We start from the raw sequence: 22,868 nt of genomic DNA, 5'->3' as shown, positions 1-22,868 counted from the left end.
GCAGTTAAGCTCACTTTCAGGCGAGAATTGACCAGAATTCAAAATGGCATGGTTCGAGTCTATTTGCAACCACAGCTGCCATGAACCAGTGCACAAGCAAACTGGAGAGGGCGCACTCAGTGCCCTGGGTCAGGTGGACACGTGGACCTGTATCTAGGGAGCTGGGAGCTGTAGCTAAAAAGGCCTCCCCTTCCATTCCATTCCTGGTCCGCTGCCCTTGGGTGGAGACACCACCAGAGCAGGCCTGTGCCAGTAGCAGCAAAGCAGCACCTTGGCTGGCCCAGCTTCAGAGGTTTTGAGAATGAGACTGCTGTTGTCCTGGTCAGACGTAAACCCTCAGGCTGCTGGCAAGGTGTAGAATTTGTAACCGTGGCTAGAACTGGCTGGTTTTCCTATCCTCAGTGTTTCTGGGTCTGAGCAAACACTTCCAGCCGCAGAAAGACTTGGACAGACAGCGTTGAGGAAATCCCGGAGAGGTGGGGGTGCCCAGCAGGGAGAAAAACAGGCTCTTTCATAGAGGACAGGAGATTGACAGGTGCTAAGTGGGGGGTTTGAGGCTGAGCCAAGGCCTGTGCCACACACCAAGAGGCAGGCGCTGGAAGGACCTCTCCTCACCTTCAGTGCTCTGGGCAGGGCAAGCTGTGCCTCCAAGCCAGCTGGTGGACCCGCCCTGCCCTCTGCCTGCTAGCATTCCCCAAGCACAGAGTGTTTTACACAGTGCAATGCTGGCAGTAGTGGAAACTTCAAAAACGGGAGATCATTCTTTCGTGTGCCTGATTTTAAAAGTCTGCATGAGGGGTGGCAACTGGCCTCTCAACACCCCCTTTCAATAAAGTACACAAGAGCAGGGACAGTCACAGGAAAGGGAGTTATTCATCTAACCCCTTTGGCTGGCCCTGAGCACATCCTAGCCCTATTTGCCTTGTGCTAACCTGGCTTCAACTGCGACCAACCAAACTTGGCTATGTGCCTGCTGGGGGAAAACACAATGACCCAGGTTGGAGAACACACCTCCCAGGATTTTTTTCATCCAAGCGAAAGAAGTTGCATACACATAAGCTATTACTGATGGCACAGGCCTGTGGCTGAGGGCCTGGTGAGGGCTGAACTTTTGAGAACCAAGGAGAACTATGCGCTCACCTTGGTTCCCAAACCACACTTGGATGACACCTGTCCTTGCCTTCCACAATGCTAAAAGGAGAAAATATTTTTAGAAAGGAGAATAATGAATACCATATTCTCTCAGTGGCCTCTGCTCTGCCATCTCTACTGCCCTGGCCCAACATGGGAAAGAAACCAGGACATGCCAAAGGAGCTTCCTTTCCTGCCCTAAAAATTCTTGAGAATAACTACCAAAACTATTTAACGAGGGCCTGCTATGTGTCAGGCACGGTATGGTTATTCTCTCCTATCTCCACAGTAATTCTGCAATACACAATTCATATACAATACATATGGTATCTCCCCATTTTATGAATGCGAAATATAAACGATGCAAAGATTAAGCCACTGCCTCACAGATCTGATACAGGAGAGTCTGATGACAAAGGTTTCCTCCCCAGCCTGTCTTGAAATTGCTCTGTGTTACCATAATTGATAATTACAACTCATTCATTTTCAAGAATAATATGGATGTGTCTGAAAGGGAGTTGAACAGTTATAAATACTTGTGTACATTTGTCTTGAGCAAGGTCCAGTAAATTGTAAGGAGCCACCACTCTGCCTGGAAGCCATTTTTCACAAGGACCCAAGTCAGCTGGGGCTGATCTTTCTCTGAGCATCACAATGTGAGAAGTTCCCGGAATCCTGCTGTGCAGTGGCAATTTATTCTAGGAGCCGTGCTGTAGAGAGTGACCAAAAATAGAAATGCAGGTTTGCATATTTATTTCCTGATGCCAGCACTCTGACCCTTTCCGTAGCAGGCTGGGATGGCTTCTGTGATTAATCAAATTTCATTGACACTTGCCGAGTACCAAGTTGGCTTGAAATGCCTGGTACCTCAAAGGTGACAATTATCTTCAGAAAAGCACTTGAGAGAGAGTCTGAGAGTTTAAGCACTTTAACCTCAGCTGATACAATCAAAGTTTCTAAACCTAAATGGGCACTTAGGACCAATGTGCTCTATGCATGAGTTTTTTTTTTGTTTTTTTTTTTTTTTTTTGTTATTTAAAATTTTTGCCATAGGGCTCATGTGCTCACTGGAAGGAGACAAAGACAGAGAAGGAAAAAGAGAAATCACCCCCCAAGAGGGATGGCCATGCTGCAATCCCTTCTCTATTCTCCTCTTGAGATTTTAGGCATGTACACATGGCTGAGTATGATTTTCAAGCTGTGATCCAGACTCGAACCTTGGCCACCCATGTAGGAGTTCAAAACCTTAACCACCATGCCACCTGCCAACCCCGAATTTTGTTTGCTTTTAAAAATTTATTTATAAGGATCAGCAGATGACATAATGGTTATATCACTGGATTCCCAAGTAGTTGACCATGGTTCGAGTCCCAGACCTGATAGCTTAAACCTTACACTGGGTGCGTGTGTGCCCAAGATTCCAAGAGGAGAATGGAGAAGGAGAGGAACTGTGGTGTGGCCATCCCCCATGGGGGGTACGTTCTCGCTTTCTGTCTCTGTCTCTCTGGTGAGTGCACACACCTTATAGAAAAATCTCTCTCAAAAAATTTTATTTATGTCTGTGAGAAAGAGATACATAGATAGATACACACACACTCCTAGCAGGGTCCTTCGATTGCAGTTCAGCCCCAGCCAGCCCATATAATGGGCACAAGGTAATGTATCCCCTGTGTGTATGGTGAGGCCTCAGTACATGAGCCTGGGAGCCTTTCGCGCGGGCCCCACATCACTGAGCGCTGAGTGGGTTTTGACTTCATGTTTTAAAACAGCACAGATGACTAGCTAAGGAGATTTGCTATGATCTTAATTAGTAACAAGCTCCTTAGGTCAGCTTCTGACTCTGACAGCCTGGGCAGTCAGTCCTTCCTAGAGACCAAGGCTTAGTTCTGATAATGGGCACATGCTAGGTAGGGGTGGTTAGAGCCAAGCTCTGGAGATAATTAGAGATCCAATGGTGGAAACAGAGGCAGAAACAATGAGGAAAACTGAGAGTCAGTTTCCTCTTCCTTAACCCGTGCCCACTTAGAACCTGCTGCCTTTTTTTTTTTTTTTTTTGAGAAGTTTTTTGCTATATGGTGTGCGTGTGCTCACCAGAAAGACAGAGAGAGACAGAAAGACAGAAAGCAAGAAACCACCCCCCAGGAGGATGGCCATGCCGCAATCCCTTCTCTTCCATTCTCCTCTCGGGATCTTGGGCATGCACACACCTACACCCAGTGTGAGTTTAAGCCACTGGGTCCAGGACTCGAACCGCGGTCGACTACATGGGAACCCAGCGATATAGCCATTATGCTAACTGCTGAGCCCAGAACCTGCTGCTTTCAGACTTGCCGTGTCAGGTAGGCACCCATTTGAGATAACACAGAGCTTGCTAAATAACCATCACAGGTCAGCAGCAAAGCAAGGGCCATGAACTTTTCATAAACCAACTATTATGTCGTTAGGAAAGTCACAGTGTATTTTTCTATGCAAAAAATGCAAGAAGACTTTCCTGATGACAATATATTCCCTTTGAAGGTTTATCCTTTATTCTGAAAGTCTACCCTTTCCGATATTTTGTTGTTTCTAAAATATGCTTGCTTTTAGAAAGTGTTGGGGGATATTAGATAGAAATTTCTTTTCTCTTAATGTTCTCACCTAGCAAAAAATTTGTCAAAAAGTACCAACATTTTTAGAAATGTCACTGGTCTAGGAACTTCTGCATTAAAACCCTGCTCTGAGAAAGCTTGTGTCTTAGGATACAGACGTCACACGGAAAGTCTGGAAAAGTCCAGTGAGCCTGAACTCTCGGCTCCTCTGTCTCTGAAAGGTGGAAGCCCAAGCTCAGGAAGCACAGGGACAGACAACCCACCGGACGCCTGGGGAAGACTCCGAAGGGGGAGGGTATCGGGCGAAGACAACCCGTGTTAACTTCACCATTTTGCCAAGTCTCCTCCCATCTGCCTCTTCACCAAACAAAGGGGGAGAAAGATAAAAGTAAGGCCCTGAAGAAAGAGAGGGCGAGATTCCAGTCTGTAAGGGAAATTTTGTTCCGGATGATTTACCACCCTTCAAGAAAGACAGGTTACTATCAGGGCATCTCTTATCAGTGTTCTCCATCTCTCCAAAGTCCTGAACAAGAGAAAATTGCCTCAAAACAAGGTAAGAATGGGCCTAGTTAGTACTTGCTGTCCCCCCACCTTTTCCATCTCTCGGGGTCCAAAGGAAACTTCGTCCTCATGCAGATCCCAATCCCTCCCCTCTTAGGCAAGCCTGATCTCTGTGCTCCTGTAGTGCTTTATGATAACAGGTACACTTCTCATTAGGTATTTTTAAATATGCTATTTCCTCCTGATTATAAAAACATAAAAGTTAAAAAAAACTTTGAAATAATCACAATCAACTATGCCAAGCTCACTATGTGCCTGGCCCTCTTCTGAACAAATTAGAGAGATTATCCTTTTTTTTTTTTTTTTTTTTTTTTTAAGCTTTTGCTATAGGGTACCTACACTCACCAGAGAGAGTCAGTGAGAGGGAAAGTGAGGAATAACCCCCCAGGGCTATGGTCACGCTATAATCCCTTCTCTTCTGTTCTCTCAGAATTTTGAGCATGCATACACATGTGCCTGGCATGATTTTTAAGCTGCCATGCCCAAGACTTGAACCACACAGTCAGCCATGTGGGATTCAGCACCTTAACCTCCACACCACCCGCTGGCCCTACCTCGTTAATCTTAACAACCCAATGTCTCAGCAACCTGAGGGTCCTCCGAGGTAGAACCAGGTCCACTGATTTTATTGACTTCAAGTGTCCAGCACAGGGCTGGCCACATCAATGCCCCCAAAAAGAACTGTGAGTTTACAAGAAATAGTTTGATTTGGATATTTTAGGTGTTACCAAATTTAGGAATGTGAGGTTGATTTGGATGATGGTTGGGTGCTTTCTCCGGCTCTTAAATTGTGGGAACCTGTGACTAACTTGCACACTCTACAGTCACACTAGGTATTTGTGTGAGTGCGTGTTTGTGTGTATGCACTAATAAACTCATACTTTACCAATTTATTGATCACTGGCTAACTTCTATGAATGAATGAGTAACTTATTTTGGATGCTCTGAAGTTATGTGGATGCTCTGAAGTTATGTGGGTGTGTACAAAATGAGTTGTGTGCGTGTGTATGTCCCAAAAGGATTAGCAAATTAGTACATTTTTGCCTCTGTCAATGCTTCTATTTTTGAACTATTTACTTACTTAACTAACTTTTGGCTTTAATAACAGCTTTTAGCACAGCAAACTGGTGTTTATGAAGCAGGAAAAATAATAAACCATGTTGATGTTATTCTCCCAAATAACTGCTTTTTAAAAACATGCCTTTGCCGAGAAGGAAAAATGGAGCTGGAGAAGGGCCAGAGAAATGCAATAATATGGTCAAGAAAATGGAATGGCTCCTATATATAGAAAAAACAGACTCCCCCCCCAAAAAAAGATGAAGGATGAAAGAGAGGGAGTGACAACTATAAAGCTATAAAATTGTGAAAGCTACAAAGAAAACAAACCGAGATGTGGTTCCAAATTCCAAAATAATAGAACTACAGTACTTTTCCTTTCTGCAGATCAAGGTGAGTTTAAGTAAGTTAAAGAAAATATGACCATTTTCTCATTTGGTAGGAGGATAAAAGGAAACACTGATTTTTACGAGTGATAACTGGGAGCTGGTGTAGGGATGAATGGATGAAGGAATTTTAATACTCTTTTTTTCTTTGAGAGTTAATACATTTTAAGGGAAGACTGGATTTTGGGGAGAAGAGTCATTTCCCAAAATTGAATATGCTGACTTGAGTCATGCCTTAAACAAACTATTATGTAGAATGGACTGTTTGTTTAAAATGACATTTTTATATTTACTATTGTCTTTATGTATCAGTTAGGTAATGAATTTAATTTGTATATATAAATTATCCCCCTCTGACCAGTTTCATAACATCACTGTTTTATGAAAACAATCTTTTTTGTTTGTTTTTCTAATTACCAGAGAGCGTGTGTACTCACCAGAGAGCGGGAGAGTGAGAAAGTGTCCCCCACGGGGCATGGTCACAATGCGATTCCTTCTCTCCACTTCTTCATCCTGTCGGGATTCTGGATATGCACACACATGTGCCTGGCATGTCTTCCAGGCTTCCAGGCCCAGGATTCAAACCACGGTTGAACATGTGGGATCTGACTCCCTGTCCCCCTATGCTCCTGGTCCAGCTCAAGAATAATTATGTTCTAATAACAGGTCTTATTTCAAATAACGAATGAGCGCTCCTCTGAACAGAGCCACCAGCCATTACACTCATTCGCGTACGAGCCATTTGGTTGGCCTCTTTTATAAATGTTAGCCCAAGTTCTGTCTTTGGCCATAACACATTTCTGTCTTTCCAGTGGCTCAGAAAAGGGCAAATAAGCTTGTGGCATGTTCAGCGTGAAGGCCTGACATGACCTCTGATCCACGTTCTGCTACCAGATCACTGAATCGCCACATGTTCCACAGACATGTAAATGACGCCCCTCCCCCCATAAGCTTTATTTGGCTCCAGGCTAGGGACACTGAGTCCTGGTTCCCACGCCACAGAGATACCCAGAGGGACGTGTCCTACGTGCAGAAAAGGAGAGCGATGAGGAAGGGCTGGGACCCTGTGTGGGGTCCCAGTGTGCTGCTGCCGTTCCTCAGGCTCCTCCTGACAGAGCCTTCACGGAGCAGATCATCACGTTTCACCTTCAGAACATGTGATCTCCATTAACGTGGCAGCATGGTCTCACAAGGTGGCCAGACTTCCCATGGCCGCTGGATGTGTGGTGCTGTCCACAGAGCCAGGGCAGTGCCAGGAGCTTAGCTCCAAGTAAAATCTTGGAGATCTTTGCCTTAAATGGTAATGATTCTGGAAAATATCCTTTATACCTTGCTCTAAATGTGATCCCATCAAAAGCAGAAAATGACTTTGTGAGAAGTCTTTGAAAAAATAGTAGGTCTTCGGCAAAGTCACAAGACATTTTTGCATTTCCGACGACCCAATAGCTATAGGGAAATCACAGGAGCTTTAGAAATGGAGTATGCATATTTTATAGCAGTTATGAAATAAACTTGCAGTAACTAATAATTATTTCACATACCCGTTCACCTCCTTCAGAGCCCTTGCAGGATTCAAGATCCCAAACCAAATATCTTCTGTGTTCCCCAGCTATTTTTTCCCAGGACAAAAGAGAAATTCTCACGAAGTGCCTTTCTTCCAGGATGTAGCATCCTGTTCATGCCAAAGAAAAAACACTTTTAAAACATTTTTTTCCCAATACTAGGGTTCATTATGGATATGAAACCTTAGTCCAAATCTCCTCGGCCATATAAAGTATGTCACATAACTGTATTTTTGGTTAGGGAGGAGAGTTACAAAATAAATATTTCCCCATTCGAACACACTGGGAAATGTTTGCTGACACCTACACTCAAACCCAGCAGGATCCCCTGGACAAGTCTGGCAAAGAATAGCCCCCTCCTTAATGAGGTGCTGGAGTTGGTTGAAAATTAAATATTAATTTATTTTTAAAAAATTGTTGCATTTTAAAAACCCAAAGGCCTAGATGTGACTGTCCACGCCTTTTGCGTTCCTGAGCAGTGAGGCACCCTGGGTCGTGAAATGTCCTGGGTCAAACAAGGATCACCATCTTTTACTAAATTGCATCATTTTTCTATTTCTAATGCTGTCTGTGGGAAACATCAAGGGGCTTTTTTTTTCCTTCCTCTTTTTTTATTTCTCTATCTCCCCACTGGAAAATTCTTTCTGAAATTGTTGATGGCTGTATTCATGCTATTCCAAGAGACTCACAGATACAAGGGCGATGGGAGTGCACATGAACAGACATGATAATTACTGTTTCCTCTTGGCGAGGCTTTCCCTGTCCCACTCGCTCCAGACAGCCACAGTTGTTCTGAGCAGCCTCATCTGGCCTGGCTTGGGCTTTCCTCTGACTGCTAGACTGACGTGTGACAACCAGAGGTGGTTGTGGGGCTTTTGTCCTCTCCTCCTTTCCATATGAAGATTTAGAGTCCTCCTTCTCAACTACCCAGGTGCTCACAGTTCCAATTCAGTAGTTCCCTTCCAGCTCGCCTATTCTTAACAGAATCCCTCTCCTTACTCAATTCACACAAAGCTTTGTCCAGTTGCGGGACCTGAATTGTAGGTGGAGGATGATTGCACAAGTAGTCATTATGTTGGTCTTTCCGATGCAAACCGCGTACATTTCTTTTTTTTTGTAGTTCTGCCAACTTTGATATTTTATAATGTATGATATATCTCATCCATGCACATGGGTGAAAACCCTCTACTAAAGTCAAGTCAGAGCACTGCAGTTGGGTAGAAAGGCTGCTGGTAACGAGCATGGCACCTAAAGTAGAGTTTCAGCTTAAGGTTAAAGCTCAGGACCCGGCAAACACCTACCAGGAGGAGCAGGGCTGGCAATATTCCCATCAGAAAAGTTGGAGTTGAAGGCCAAAGGCATTAAAGGTATGGGATATCATGTAAGCCCCTCTGCCGCTACCTTTACCCCTCACTCCCCTGACATCGTTCTAGCCCCTGGGGGTGAATGAATCCTGTATATTTCTTTGCCTCCAAGGAAAACCACCTGTTTTCTGCTTTTTGCCCAAGCCCTTCCTGAGTCTGACACATTCTCCACCTTCTCTCATTGTCTCCTCACTACTCAAATGCCTCTCCTGTAAATCTTCCTGAGTCCTTCAGAGAATCGTTAGTTCCAATGGTCTCTCATTTCACTTTGCAGGCCACATAATCCTCGGCAGGGCCTGCGGCTCACTCTCAGGCCTGACCTGGGAGTCAGGCTTGCCCTTACCTTGGACCTTCCCCACCTCGGACTTACTGTGCTTCGCTAGCTTTTCCTCCCCTAGTTCCCTCATCATCTGACTCTCCCTCCTCCTCCCCTTCCAGCTTTCATTCAGCTTTTCTTCTTTGTCTGACTTTTTTTCATCTTCTTACTCTACCTCTGGTTCTCCCTTGTTTTCCAATTTTCTCCATTTTTATTGCAGTGTTTTTCTATGTTAAGACTTCACCTCCTTCACTCGTCCGACAGGGATTCTGGACAGGTCATTCCTCCTTTTCAGGCCTCTCAGAATGTTGGGACCAATGGGAACAGACCTCCAGGGACCTGGGACAGGCGTGTGCCTTTTCTGGCTTGTGGAAACCTACTAGCTGCTCACCAGCCATCAGGGAGCTGATTCTGTGTGGGTGAGCTGAGCCGCCAGTGCCGGGATCTCACAAACACATACATTGTAATCCCCTAAAGTTCTAGAGATATTTCTCGTCACCCTAATACTAGAATTTCAAGGCACCAGAGTAAATTGGGTAGGATTTAGAAGCAGATTGGCCTTTGAGGTATTTTTCCGATCACAATGTGCCCTGGATGCCAGATTCAGATCTTATGGATGGAGTTTCAACAACACCTGGGATACAAACTAGTCTACATATATTAACACTAGTTCCAAATATACATATGTACATACATATTTAAGTTCATCTATTTTGAGAGAGAGAACACCTTCAACAGGATCCCCACACCACAATCCACCTCCAGTTCCAGGTCTGGATCATGGGCTTGTGCCTACCTGGCATGCTCGGGGAGGTCCCTAGATATGAATCCAGGGTCTTGTTATGTGGAACCAGTTGCATCATCACTGTGTCTCTAAAACATATATTTTAGTTTTTTGCTATAGGGCATGTCTCTCACCAGAGAGTCAGAGACAGAGACAGATAGAGGAAAAGTGAGAAATCATCCTCCCAGAGAGGATGACCATGCTGCTATCCTTTCTTCTCCTTTCTCCCCTGGGATTTTGGGAACACACACACACACACACACACACACACACACACACACTTCCGGTATGATTTTTCAAGCTGCCAAGTCCAGGTCTCAAACTCTGAAGCTGGCCATGTAGGAGCTAGTCACCTTGATCACACAATCTGCTGACTCCAGTCCCCCATATTTTAATGTCATTTCAATATAAAATAAAAAAAAAATTCTGAGAGGTAAGGAGATGAAGAAATTGAGAAAATCATTCTCGAGTGTATTTAAGATAATAGATATGTGAGAAGAGCCAAGAAAAATTTCAAAAGAAAAATAAGGATAGGGTACCATGCTTGAATAGATTTTTTTCCCCGAGAGATTTTTGCTATAAGGTGTGGCACTCGCCAGAAAGACAGAGACACAGAATGTGAAAAATCACCCGCAGGGTGGATGGTCACGCCACAATCCTGTCTCCTCCATTCTCCTCTCAGGATCTTGGGCACGCACGCACACGCGCTCAGCATGAGTTTAAGCCACCGAGTCCAGGACTCGAACTGCAGTCGACTACATGAGAGCCCAGCAACATAGCCATTATACTAACTGCTGGTCCCTATAGATATGAAAACATATGAGTTCCACTCCTGCTTAGTATGTATAATAGAAAGCTGAAAATAGTGTCTCTCCCATAGTAACAACAACAAAACAGCAAATGAACTACAAAACTATGAATTTTCTCGAATTCATTAGAAAGTCAAGGCCATAGAGAAATAAATTAAAAACTGAAATCTAAAAAATAAAGCCTTTGCACAGAGAGATGGATATAAGCAAGGGCCTGTGGTTGAGTTTGGGAAGAAGAGACACTGAGCACCATACCAACAAAATTAAACAAATTCAGCTAAATATTTTAACACATTACTAGAGGCCAAAAGTTAACTAGCAAGAAAGTATAGCATTCCTGGGAGTTGCAAATACAAAAGGAATTCACACCCACTTTCAGTCTCTTCTCCATTGGCCTCCAGCCATTGATTGAGAAAGGATTCAAAGCTGGCGGCAGGAGACCAAAGAAGCCTTCATCCATGGTGCAGGCCCGGGGAAGGGGAGCAACACTGCCAAAGAAAAGGCACAGACCACACCTAGACCCTTCTCCTCTTCTGTCACTGGGAAGGGTCAGTGAGCCCTGTTTGACTAAGGGCACAGATGGAGACTCACTATAGCTAGGAGGTGCATAAAAGACAAAACCAAATGAACAAACAAAAAAACAAAAAACCCCACAAAATTCTATTCCTGAGGAAAGGGCAGGAAACAGTCCTGGGCCCCAGATCTTATAAGGAGTATTTGACCAGTAAGAGAAGGGCAGGATATTCTTGCTGCACATGACACAAAGCTGAGTTTGGCTGCCACAGGAGAAGAGGCAGAATTATTGAGAAGTTTCACTCATGAGACCCAGACACAGGTCCTGCCAAAGCAGGAGGATGTACTTGGACCAAACACACCTCAATATCCCCAGTATACCAAGTAACAAGGGGCAGCAGTCTACCCCAGGACTGGGGGACACAGGCATGGAGAAAGACCCTTTCTGCGGCACAGACACAAAGTGAAGAATAAAACCCGAGGGTGAAGAGGAATACTGAGAGAAAACCCTCTGACACTCCAGTCATGACCATAAGTCATAAATATAAGATGATGCTTAAAAACTTGAGTCCGGGGGGGGCAGCAGGTGGCGTGATGGATAGAAGTGCTGGACTTCCACATGGCCGACTGTGGTTCAAGAACTGGACCTGGCAGCCTGCTTTCTCACTTTCCCTTTCTCTCTCTCTCTCGATAAGGATAGGGTACCATGCTTGAATAGATTTTTTTCCCCGAGAGATTTTTGCTATAAGGTGTGGCACTCGCCAGAAAGACAGAGACACAGAATGTGAAAAATCACCCGCAGGGTGGATGGTCACGCCACAATCCTGTCTCCTCCATTCTCCTCTCAGGATCTTGGGCACGCACGCACACGCGCTCAGCATGAGTTTAAGCCACCGAGTCCAGGACTCGAACTGCAGTCGACTACATGAGAGCCCAGCAACATAGCCATTATACTAACTGCTGGTCCCTATAGATATGAAAACATATGAGTTCCACTCCTGCTTAGTATGTATAATAGAAAGCTGAAAATAGTGTCTCTCCCATAGTAACAACAACAAAACAGCAAATGAACTACAAAACTATGAATTTTCTCGAATTCATTAGAAAGTCAAGGCCATAGAGAAATAAATTAAAAACTGAAATCTAAAAAATAAAGCCTTTGCACAGAGAGATGGATATAAGCAAGGGCCTGTGGTTGAGTTTGGGAAGAAGAGACACTGAGCACCATACCAACAAAATTAAACAAATTCAGCTAAATATTTTAACACATTACTAGAGGCCAAAAGTTAACTAGCAAGAAAGTATAGCATTCCTGGGAGTTGCAAATACAAAAGGAATTCACACCCACTTTCAGTCTCTTCTCCATTGGCCTCCAGCCATTGATTGAGAAAGGATTCAAAGCTGGCGGCAGGAGACCAAAGAAGCCTTCATCCATGGTGCAGGCCCGGGGAAGGGGAGCAACACTGCCAAAGAAAAGGCACAGACCACACCTAGACCCTTCTCCTCTTCTGTCACTGGGAAGGGTCAGTGAGCCCTGTTTGACTAAGGGCACAGATGGAGACTCACTATAGCTAGGAGGTGCATAAAAGACAAAACCAAATGAACAAACAAAAAAACAAAAAACCCCACAAAATTCTATTCCTGAGGAAAGGGCAGGAAACAGTCCTGGGCCCCAGATCTTATAAGGAGTATTTGACCAGTAAGAGAAGGGCAGGATATTCTTGCTGCACATGACACAAAGCTGAGTTTGGCTGCCACAGGAGAAGAGGCAGAATTATTGAGAAGTTTCACTCATGAGACCCAGACACAGGTCCTGCCAAAGCAGGAGGATGTACTTGGACCAAACACACCTCAATATCCCCAGTATACCAAGTAACAAGGGGCAGCAGTCTACCCCAGGACTGGGGGACACAGGCATGGAGAAAGACCCTTTCTGCGGCACAGACACAAAGTGAAGAATAAAACCCGAGGGTGAAGAGGAATACTGAGAGAAAACCCTCTGACACTCCAGTCATGACCATAAGTCATAAATATAAGATGATGCTTAAAAACTTGAGTCCGGGGGGGGCAGCAGGTGGCGTGATGGATAGAAGTGCTGGACTTCCACATGGCCGACTGTGGTTCAAGAACTGGACCTGGCAGCCTGCTTTCTCACTTTCCCTTTCTCTCTCTCTCTCTCGGGCCAAAATTCAAAAAACAAATAATGACAAATGGAATTAAATAAATAATTCTTTAAAACAAACAAACAAACTTGAGTTTGGTAATATAGTGAATAAAATCACAGCAACAAGAAAACCCCAACCCAGCTCAAATCCTGATCATATTCATTCAATCTATCAAAAGAAGATGCAGTTCCATTTCCAGGCACACATACTATTAGCCTCTGTCTTCTCTATTCTATGCACATCTTGTATTCTATTAAAAACCAGGAGAATCACAAAAAAGGGATTAAAAAAAATCCTCTGTCAAGAGATGAAAGAATCAGCAGAACCAGACTCAGAAATTATCCAGATGGATATCAAATAGGGAATTTAAAGTATCTATGATATTTAGTATATTAGAGGCTCTAATGGAAAAGACAATCTGTAGAACAGATCAGTAATTTTACCAGAGAAATGGAAACCATAAGAATGAATCAAATGAAAATGTTAGAAAAAAAAAAAAAAACAGCAATAAAGATGAAGAAAACTTTCAGTAGATTAATCAATATCCTTGACATGACTGAGGAAAGAATGGTAAATTAAGGTCAGTAGAATGAACCAAACTGAAATACAAAGCGAGGAAAAAAACCAGAGAACCCAAGATCTGTAGAACACTATCAAACACTCTCAACCGTGGCCCCGCTGGGTGGTACAGTCAGTGAACTATACTCTGAACTGAAGTGCTTGAAGTCACATGGGTGACTACAGGTCTAGATCTCTGGACCGGTCTTGAAAACATGTTAGGCAAAAAAAAAAAAAAAACATGTTAGGCATGCAAGCACATACCCAGGACCCTGATGAGCTGGATGGCTGAGGGGAAGAGGATCACGGCATGACAAGACCCTGTTGAGGGTGCTTCTCTCTCTTACTTTCTCTCTCATGCATGTACATGTGCCATCATGAAAAAAAATAAGCCTTTTAAAATACTCTAATTAGAATTCTATAAGAAGAAAACAAGGCAAAAGAAATATTTGAAAAGATAGTGATCCAAAGCTTTCAAGAATGAAAGACATCATGTTACAGATCCAAGAAATTTAGAGAATGCATGAAGGATAATCCAAAATAAATGAACAAAAAAGCAAGCATATATTTTATTCAGATTGCTAAAACCTAAAGTCTTACGGGCAACCAGAGAAAAGGATGCATTACAAAGAGAGAAACAAAGAAGTTACAGAGTTTTAATCAGATATTAAAACATTTTAATTTTGTGAATTGTTGAATGAATTGAACAATTTAGTCATAGCATAGATCAATCAGGCAGCAAGAAAACTCTATAGAGTTCACAGAGTCAAACATATTTAAGAATTTAGTAAGTTTAAAGAAAATAAGGTAGCTACCTTACACTTGATAGCAAAATTATTTTTATAAGAATTATCTTAGTAAGAAAACAAAACTCTAAGTACCACTAAAAAACATAAATACTGTTGTCAACTTAGAATAGGCAAGTTATTTTGAAACATTATCCAAAGACAGAAACAATAAAGTATTATTATTAGACTACAGAAAAATTAAAAGAAATCCAAAATGGAATAAACAAAGCAGAGACCACAAATGAAAAATTGGAGGAAAATAGCAATATACATGGCAATTATGTCTTTATTATATATGGTATGAAGCTCAATGGAGAGATGGAAGATACACACATAGATGCCTTAACATAAATGGAGTACTTATAAATTAGTATGTAGATTCCTTTTCTCAGAGGATTACAGACAAAAGAAATTTGCAGTCATTCACAAAACAATTATAAAAAATACTAAACATCTGCAAAACTGTTGACTATAAGTACTAACTCCAAAATTTTAGAAAGACTAAAACAAAGAAAATAATCAGTGTCAATCATGCCCACGGAAATCAATGTATATAAGTAATATAGTACAAGTTGACAACATTTTTGGGGGAAGAGAGGAAAAGAAATTTGGCAAAGCCTTAACAATGTAACTAGCCATTGATATGGCAATTTGACATCTAAGATTTCACTTTAGGGAAATAGTCAAATTATAAAAGATTTATATGGATAGACATTCATAGCAATATTGTTTATAACAAATAGTAGAAGCAATCTTAACATCCAATTATGAGACTGGTTAAATATATAAATCCCCATAAATGATAAGACGTGAAAACTGACTAAACATAGCAACATTATGGACATGGAAAAATGTTGATAATATATATGGTTAAGTAAATAAAACAACAGAATATAAATATCATCTCATTTTTTAAACATGTATACTCAACACACACACAACTGTTGACACCAAAAAGAGAAAAAAACTCTGGGTATCGAGCAGAAAATAACTTTATTAGAAGGATACCAGCTAGTTCATAGGATCAACAAGAAAGCTAGAGGACTAGGCTCAGCAGCTGGGCAGAACAACGGGTGGTGAGGAGCCAAGTTCATGCCAGAGGTCCAACCTAACATGTTATCAACTAAGTCCTAGCATCCTTGGACACACATCTCTGTACTAAGGGACTCCTGGTTTTGCTGTCCCTGTGAAAAGTCTCCAACTGCCCCCTGCTTAGTTTTGTTTCTAAAAAGTTGAGCCCAGGGTGAAAGCATCTGATCAGTCACAGGGTTACACCTAAATGTTACTGCCACAAGATAGGGAGAAAAAAATCTGCTTCTTAAACACCAATACTAGGAAATAGGACTTTGCCTCCCATCTCCCATATACTTTGAAATTCCCCTTAAATAGAAATATTCTTTGGGGGTCAATTGGTGGTGTGGTTAAGATAGAACCCATGTGGTCAACTGTGCAGTTTGAGCTTCCTGGACCTGGTAGTTTGAAAAACATGCTGGGGGGAACCAGCAGTTAGCGTAATGGCTATGTCGCTGGACTCCCACGTAGTCGACCATGGTTCGCGTCCCAGACCCGGTGGCTTAAAACTCATGCCGGGCGTGTGTGCGTGCGTGCCCAAGATCCCGAGAGAATGGAGAAGAAGGAATTGCGGCATGACCATCCCCCTTGGGGGGTGATTTCTCGCTTTCTGTCTCTATGTCTCTGTCTGTCTGGCGAGCGCACGCGCTCTACAGCGAAAACCCCTCCAAAAAAAAAAAAAAAAGGAAAAACATGCTGGGTACATATGCATGCGCACACAAAATCTCAAAAGAAGAACGGAGGAGAAGAGACTGCAGCACTAAATTTCTCACTTTCTCCTCCTCTCTGCTGAGTACATGTATCCTCTAGCAAATTTTTTAAAATGGTGTAGAGATACATGTATGTATATTTATACACACACACAATAGTTTGGATGCTGGATAGTGAAACATCAACAATGGTCTCACACACAAAGAGGGATAGGGAGAATATTCATGTCATGATTAAGAACACATTATTAATTATAGGTGGAATTTTTGTGGAATCTTCGGGGTTTTTGTATTTGTTTTTTACATAAACAATCTTGTCTGAGTAGGGACAATTTTATTTCTTTTTTTTTGTCTTTTTTTTTTTTGGAGAGGTTTTTGCTATAGGGTGCGTGTGCTCGTCAGAAAGAGAGAGACAGAGAGACGGAAAGCGAGAAATCACCCCCCAGGGGGGATGGCCATGCCGCAATCCCTTCTCCTCCATTCTCTTCTCGGGATCTTGGGCACGCACACACACGTGCCCGGCGTGAGTTTTAAGCCACCAGGTCTGGGACGCGAACTGTGGTGGACTACGTGGGAGTCCAGCGACATAGCCATTACGCTAACTGCTGGTCCCTATTTCATTTCTTGTTAAGGCCTTATTGGACTGACTAGGACTTCCAGGAAGATGTTGAAGAGAGTGGTATGAAAGAATTCTTATCTTGTTCTCAGTATTGTGAGAAAACATTGAGTCTTTTGCCATCTGGTGTCTTAACTATAGGGTAAAATGCACAGGTCCTTAGTAATTTCCATCTCTTATTTTGCTGAGATGTTTTATCATGAATGGATGTTGATGTTTGTCAAATGCCTTTTTGGCACAAATTGGTGTGATCATGTGGCTTTTCTTAAGGCTGTTAATATGACAGAAAATGTATTTATTTAACATTCAGAGGATATATGTGGTGTATGAGACAGGGCAGGGAGAAAGAAGTGCTTCCTATCCCCCCTACAACAAGGCCTGGCACAATCTCTTTTCTTTGGATTCTCCATCCCATCTGAATCCTGGGCATGCACACATGCACCCAGCATATTTTTCAAGCCACTGCTGGGACTTGAACCTTGGTTAGCCATGTGGGATCCTCTGTGCAGGGCTTAACTATTGTGTGACAAGGTTAGCTCCATGAACTGATTTAAGAAAAAAATTGAACCAGCTTTGCTTTCTCAGGATAAACATTGCTTGTTCATGTTGTATCACAGTCATTTTATATATTTCTAGTTATTTTGCCGAGAATTTCTGCATTGCATTCAGGAGGGGTACTGGATTATAGTTTTAAAAACTGTCTTTGTCTGAAATTGCTATCAAGGTAAGTCTGGCCTCATAACAATGGACCGAGATGTGTTACCTTCTCTATTTTATAGAACATATTGTGTATAATTAGTGCTATCTCATCTTTAAACATCTGGTAGATTTTTCCGATGAAACTATCTGGGGCTTTCCTTAAGTTGTTTATTTTTTTATTGTTGAATATTTCAAGGTTTATAATTTAATTTTCTTAAATACACACACACATACTTGATTATTACAATTATATGTTCCCTCAAGTTTATGATCATTTGTAATTTTTTTTCCACAGGGCATGTGAGCTTGCTGGAGACAGACAGAGAAACAGTGAGAGGGAAAGTGAAAAATCATCCCTGGGGGAATGGCCATGCCGCAATCCAATTTTCCTCCTAGGATCTGGGGCATGCACAAACATGTGCGTGGCATGGTTTTTCAAGCCACCAGGTCCGAGACTCAAACCACAGTTGACTATGTGGGAATCCAGCACCTTAACCACCATACCACCTGCTGGCCCCCATTTGTGACATTTAAGGAATAAAAATTGTTAAATATGTCATCAGAGAGTTGTTCATAGCATTCCCTTACCTTTTTAGTGTCTTTGGGATAAATAGCAATTTCTCTCTTTTGTTGCTGATAATAGGAAATTTGTGTCTATTTTCTCTTGGTTAATCTGGCTAAAAGCATACCAATTTTGTCAATCTTTTTAAGGAGCCAACTTTGGGGTTCATTGACTTTCTCTACTTTTTTATCTTCAATTTTCTTAATTTCTACTAATTTTTTTTTTTTGCTTTGGTTTCAATTTTCCTATTCAATTTGGTTTTCACTTGTTCTCCTTTCCCTAGTTTCTCCAGCAGGAAGCAGATTATGCATTTTTAGATTTGAGCTGAGACTTCCACTTTGTCACATGGGCTATTTAAAAAGTATGATGTTCAATATCCAAATACTCAGAGATTTTCCAGATTTTGGTTAATAACACCTACTTTACTTTCATGATGGCAAAGGTCATATTCATATTATTTTAATGCTTTACAACTTGCTAAGGGGATCAGCAGATGATGTAAAGGTTGCATTGCTGGACTTCTACATAGTCAACTGCAGTTTCAGTCCCGGACTCAGTGCCTTAAAACTCACGCTGGGCACATGTGCGTGCGTGCCCCAAACCCCAAGGGGTGACTAGAGGAGAAGAGACTGCGGCATGGCCATCCCCCCTGAGGTGTGATTTTTCACTTTTTGTCTGTCTCTCTCTCTCCTCCTGGTGAACGCAGGTGCCTTACAGCAAAAAAATCTCTTAAAAAAAAAAGAAGCTTGCTAAGATTTGTGTTTTTGGCTCAAAATATGGTTCTTGGTGAACATTCCAAGTGCATTTGAAAACACTGTGTCTTCCACTACTGTTGGGTAGAATGTTACATAATATCAATTAGGCCAAGTCAGCTGACAAAGCTGTTTAGATCTTTATTGTTGACTAACTACTTATTCTGTCAATTCCTGACATTAATGTCTATCATTATATAATGTTTCTCCTTTTTCCTGGTAACACCTCTTGCTGAATTCTTGTCTGCTATTAACATAGCCACTCCAGTTATCTTTGGGTTAGTATGTGCATGGTACATCTTTTTATTTAAATTCTTTTAACTTATCTATGCATTTATATCTAAGGTGTTTTCTTAAAGACAGCATATATTAGTCTTGTTTTTTCCTCCAATCTGACAAATTCTTTTAATTGATGTGTTTAGATCATCCATATCTGATGTGCATATTGTTATGGTTCAATGAAAAAGTTACCATCTTGCTCATGATGATTTTATTATCTTTTAAATTTTGCTATAGGGTATTTGCACTCACCAGAGACTGAAAGAGAGAAAATGAGAAAGCAAGCTGCCAGGTCTGGGACTCGAACAGCAAAAGGCCATGTGGGAGTCCAGAGCCCCACCCACCACTTCGCCTGAGGGTCCCAACTCATGATTATTTTTATTCTACAATTCTTCGCTTTCTTTTTCCATTTACTTCTTGAGAGAGAGAGAGAGGTAGGCAGGCTCACCAATAGGGTCTTCACATCTTGGGCACATGAAGTCCAAGACACAAACCTGTGTTAAACTAAACTATATTGGCCTGAGATAACCACCATGCTTAGCTACCTGGGCTCCTATAGATAAACCACAACCTCAGCTGGAAGTCCTCTTCATTAACAAGTCGCTAAGGTACAGCCAGTTACAGCAGCCACCCTCAATCAGACAGCCCACCTTTTCAACTGTGTTAACGCAGGCAAACACCAAGCGGTAATCAATCCAGTTATTTCTCTACCTCATTCCTCACTTCCATTTTTTCTGTACCTCACTTTCCCTTTCTCGCACATAAATGTCACCCCATCATAGTTATCTGGAGGTCTTTGGAAGCCATTCTAAGAGTTGCTCTATTCCAATCGTTTTTGCTAAATCAAGTTCTGCTAAACTACATTGTCCGACATTTTTCTTTTCACAACGGGAACCCTTCTCACGTGTGTCCAACTGCAGACCTTTGCACCAGCGTCTGGCTCCCTAATCTTTGTACTACTGTCAATATACTTTACGTTTCTGTATCCTCTCCATTCACAATACATTGCTACCATTTTTACCACTGATATTTATCTTGTAGAATAATTTTAAAATGTTAAAGGCATTTTACTTTACCTTCATTTATTCCATTTCCAGCGCTCCTCTGTGGGCCTGTGTGGCCTGTGGATTGGATGAAAGTTTACTATCGGGGTAACTTACATACCGGATATTTTCCACGGAGGTAGAGTCTCACTGTGCAGCTGCAGGTTCCAGCTCTTTCCCGGTGAGCTCCGACTTCTCCGGCCTCCAGTGCTGTGGACTCCTCTGCGGCTGCCGCCATTGCCATAGCTTCCACTCCACTGCTCTGCTCCCTGCAAGTGCTCCCTAGGCCCGCCCCCAGCCAGCTGGAACCTTTAAGGAGCTCACTGACTAACAGGACCAGCACCTGGAAGGAAGGTGTGACTACTCCAGGGCTAGAAGATCAAAGGTTTTCCTTCTGATCTGGGTATGGAAGCTGGACCTCAGTGAGGGGATCTGAATGACTACCCCAGGTAAGAACTGAACATGAGGACCAGCAGGTGATGTGGTAGTTAAAGTGCTAGACTCCCAAATGGCCGACTGTGGTTCCCTCCCAGATCTGTCGGTTTGCCTTCTCACACACTCTCTCTCATAGTGTGTGCCTTGTACCAACATTTTAAATAATGATGATAAAGAAAAAAAAAGAAAAAAGAATTCAACTCAGTCAGAGCCGGTGCTAAACATCTCTGAAATACAGCTAAGACTGGGACACACAGACGGCACCAGGGAGATCCACCCTGGCTCTCCCGCATCTTTCTCTCTTGTGAGCCATCGTTGGACATGCATCTCTACCTCCACCTCAGGTCACATTTCTACATTTCTCCTAAGAACTTCTTTAACGTTTAAGGAGTACCTCTACTGGCCACCAATTCTTTTTATTTATTCATTTTTTGAGAGATTTTTGCTATAGGGTGTGTGCACTTACTGGAGAGACAGACAGAAAGTGAGAAATCTCCCCCCAGGGAGGATGGCCATGCCACAATCCCTTCTCCTTCATTTTTCTCTCAGGATCCTGGGCACGCCCACACACACACCTGGCATGAGTTTTAAGCCGCCAGGTCCAGGACCCGAACTGTGGTTGGCTATGTGGGAGTCCAGTGATGTAACTATTACTCCCTCTGGTGGTCCTGGCCACAATTTCTTAGTTCTTGTTTCCTGTATTTCTGTCCCTTCATCAGAATAAAGAGTTTTTGTTTTCTATTTCCTTCCTTTCCTAAGTTTCGTCAGTGGTCTAAGGTAAATGGTGTTTTGCCCTTTCTCCTGTAGATTAAGGTTTTTGCACTAACAGGGATCTGGGGAGAGGGGTCTGGGTAAGACCCTGTCCTTCGGCAGTGGCTGTTTCTGTCTCCTCCAGGCCTGCTATGTGAAGGAATTCCTCCTCAGGACTTCAGCCTGTCTCTTCCATGAAGGCCTGGGGGGTTCAGTGGAGAAAAGCCCCCAGGAAGGTGCAAACTCCCTCTAAATACCAAGTCCCAGGAGCCCCACCCTCTCTCACCAACCCACACCCATTCTCCACCAGTTCTTTACGGACTCCAGCTGAGCTCTTCTGCCGGCCATCCCTGCCTCAGGTCAGCGAGTACGCGCCACCTATGCTTCTCCGCAGACCCCATCCATCTTTAAATTTCAGGTAATTGCTGCCCTGTGAACTCAGCTCTCTGATGGTTCCAAAAATGTAGTAAACCTGGGGCCAGAGGTGCTGTAGTAGTTAAGGCACTGGATTCCCACATGGCTAACCACGATTCGAGTCCTGGGCCCAGTGTCTTGAAAATCATGCCAGGAGTGTGTGTATGTGCACCCAAAACACTGAGAGGAAAATGGAGGAGAAGGGATTGTGGTGTGGTCACCCCCCTCAGAGGGTGAAGTCTCAGCCCCTCTCTGTGTCTCTGTTTCTGTCTGGCAAGCACACATGCCCTATGGCAAAAACGTTAATTTTTTTTTAATGTAGCAAACTTGCAATTTATCTGATGTTGTTTGTTTTGGTTTAGTTTTTGCCATAGGGAGAGTGCACGTGTGGAAAGAGACAGAGAGGGAAAGTGAGAACTTGCCCCCCAGGGAAGATGGCCATCCAGCAATCCCTTCCTCTCCATTCTCATCTCAGGAATTTTGGGCACGTGTGCACACACGTCTGGCATGATTTTCAAGCCTCCAGGTCCAGAACTCAAACTGTGGTCGGCCATGGGAATCCAGCACCTTAACCACTAAGCCACATGCTGGCCTATCATTTTATTTTTTTTTTTTAAGAGTGGAAGTGAAACTCTTTCTAGATCTTTGCATACTAAGATTTTATTCTCTCTTCATCTGGTTAACCCATAAAGCCATTTCATTTTTCTTTTCAATTTAAATTTTGCCAGAGGGCACATGTACTTTGCCAGAGAGAGAGAAAGTGAGAAAGCACTCCCAATGAGGAATGGTCATATTGCAATCCCTTCTCTTCTCTCTCTCTCCCTCTTTTTGGGACTTTGGGCATGAATACACATGTGCCTGGTGTGTTTCTCAAGCCCCCAGTTCTGGAACTTGAACCATGATGGCCAGCCATATGGGATGCAACCACCTTAACCACCAGCCAACGACTGACCCAC

General features: G+C 42.9%; 1 pseudogene; it reads right to left on the bottom strand.

The window, feature by feature from the left end:
* Positions 1–8,645: 8,645 nt before the first annotated feature.
* On the bottom strand, positions 8,646–20,551 carry LOC114004602 (transcription elongation factor A protein-like 3; annotated as a pseudogene).
* Positions 20,552–22,868: the final 2,317 nt, after the last annotated feature.

Source organism: Tupaia chinensis, unplaced genomic scaffold (assembly GCF_000334495.1).
Source record: "Tupaia chinensis unplaced genomic scaffold, TupChi_1.0 Scaffold138921_1, whole genome shotgun sequence".
NCBI classification, from domain to species: Eukaryota; Metazoa; Chordata; class Mammalia; order Scandentia; family Tupaiidae; genus Tupaia; species Tupaia belangeri.
This window is presented reverse-complemented; position numbering and strand designations above follow the sequence as displayed.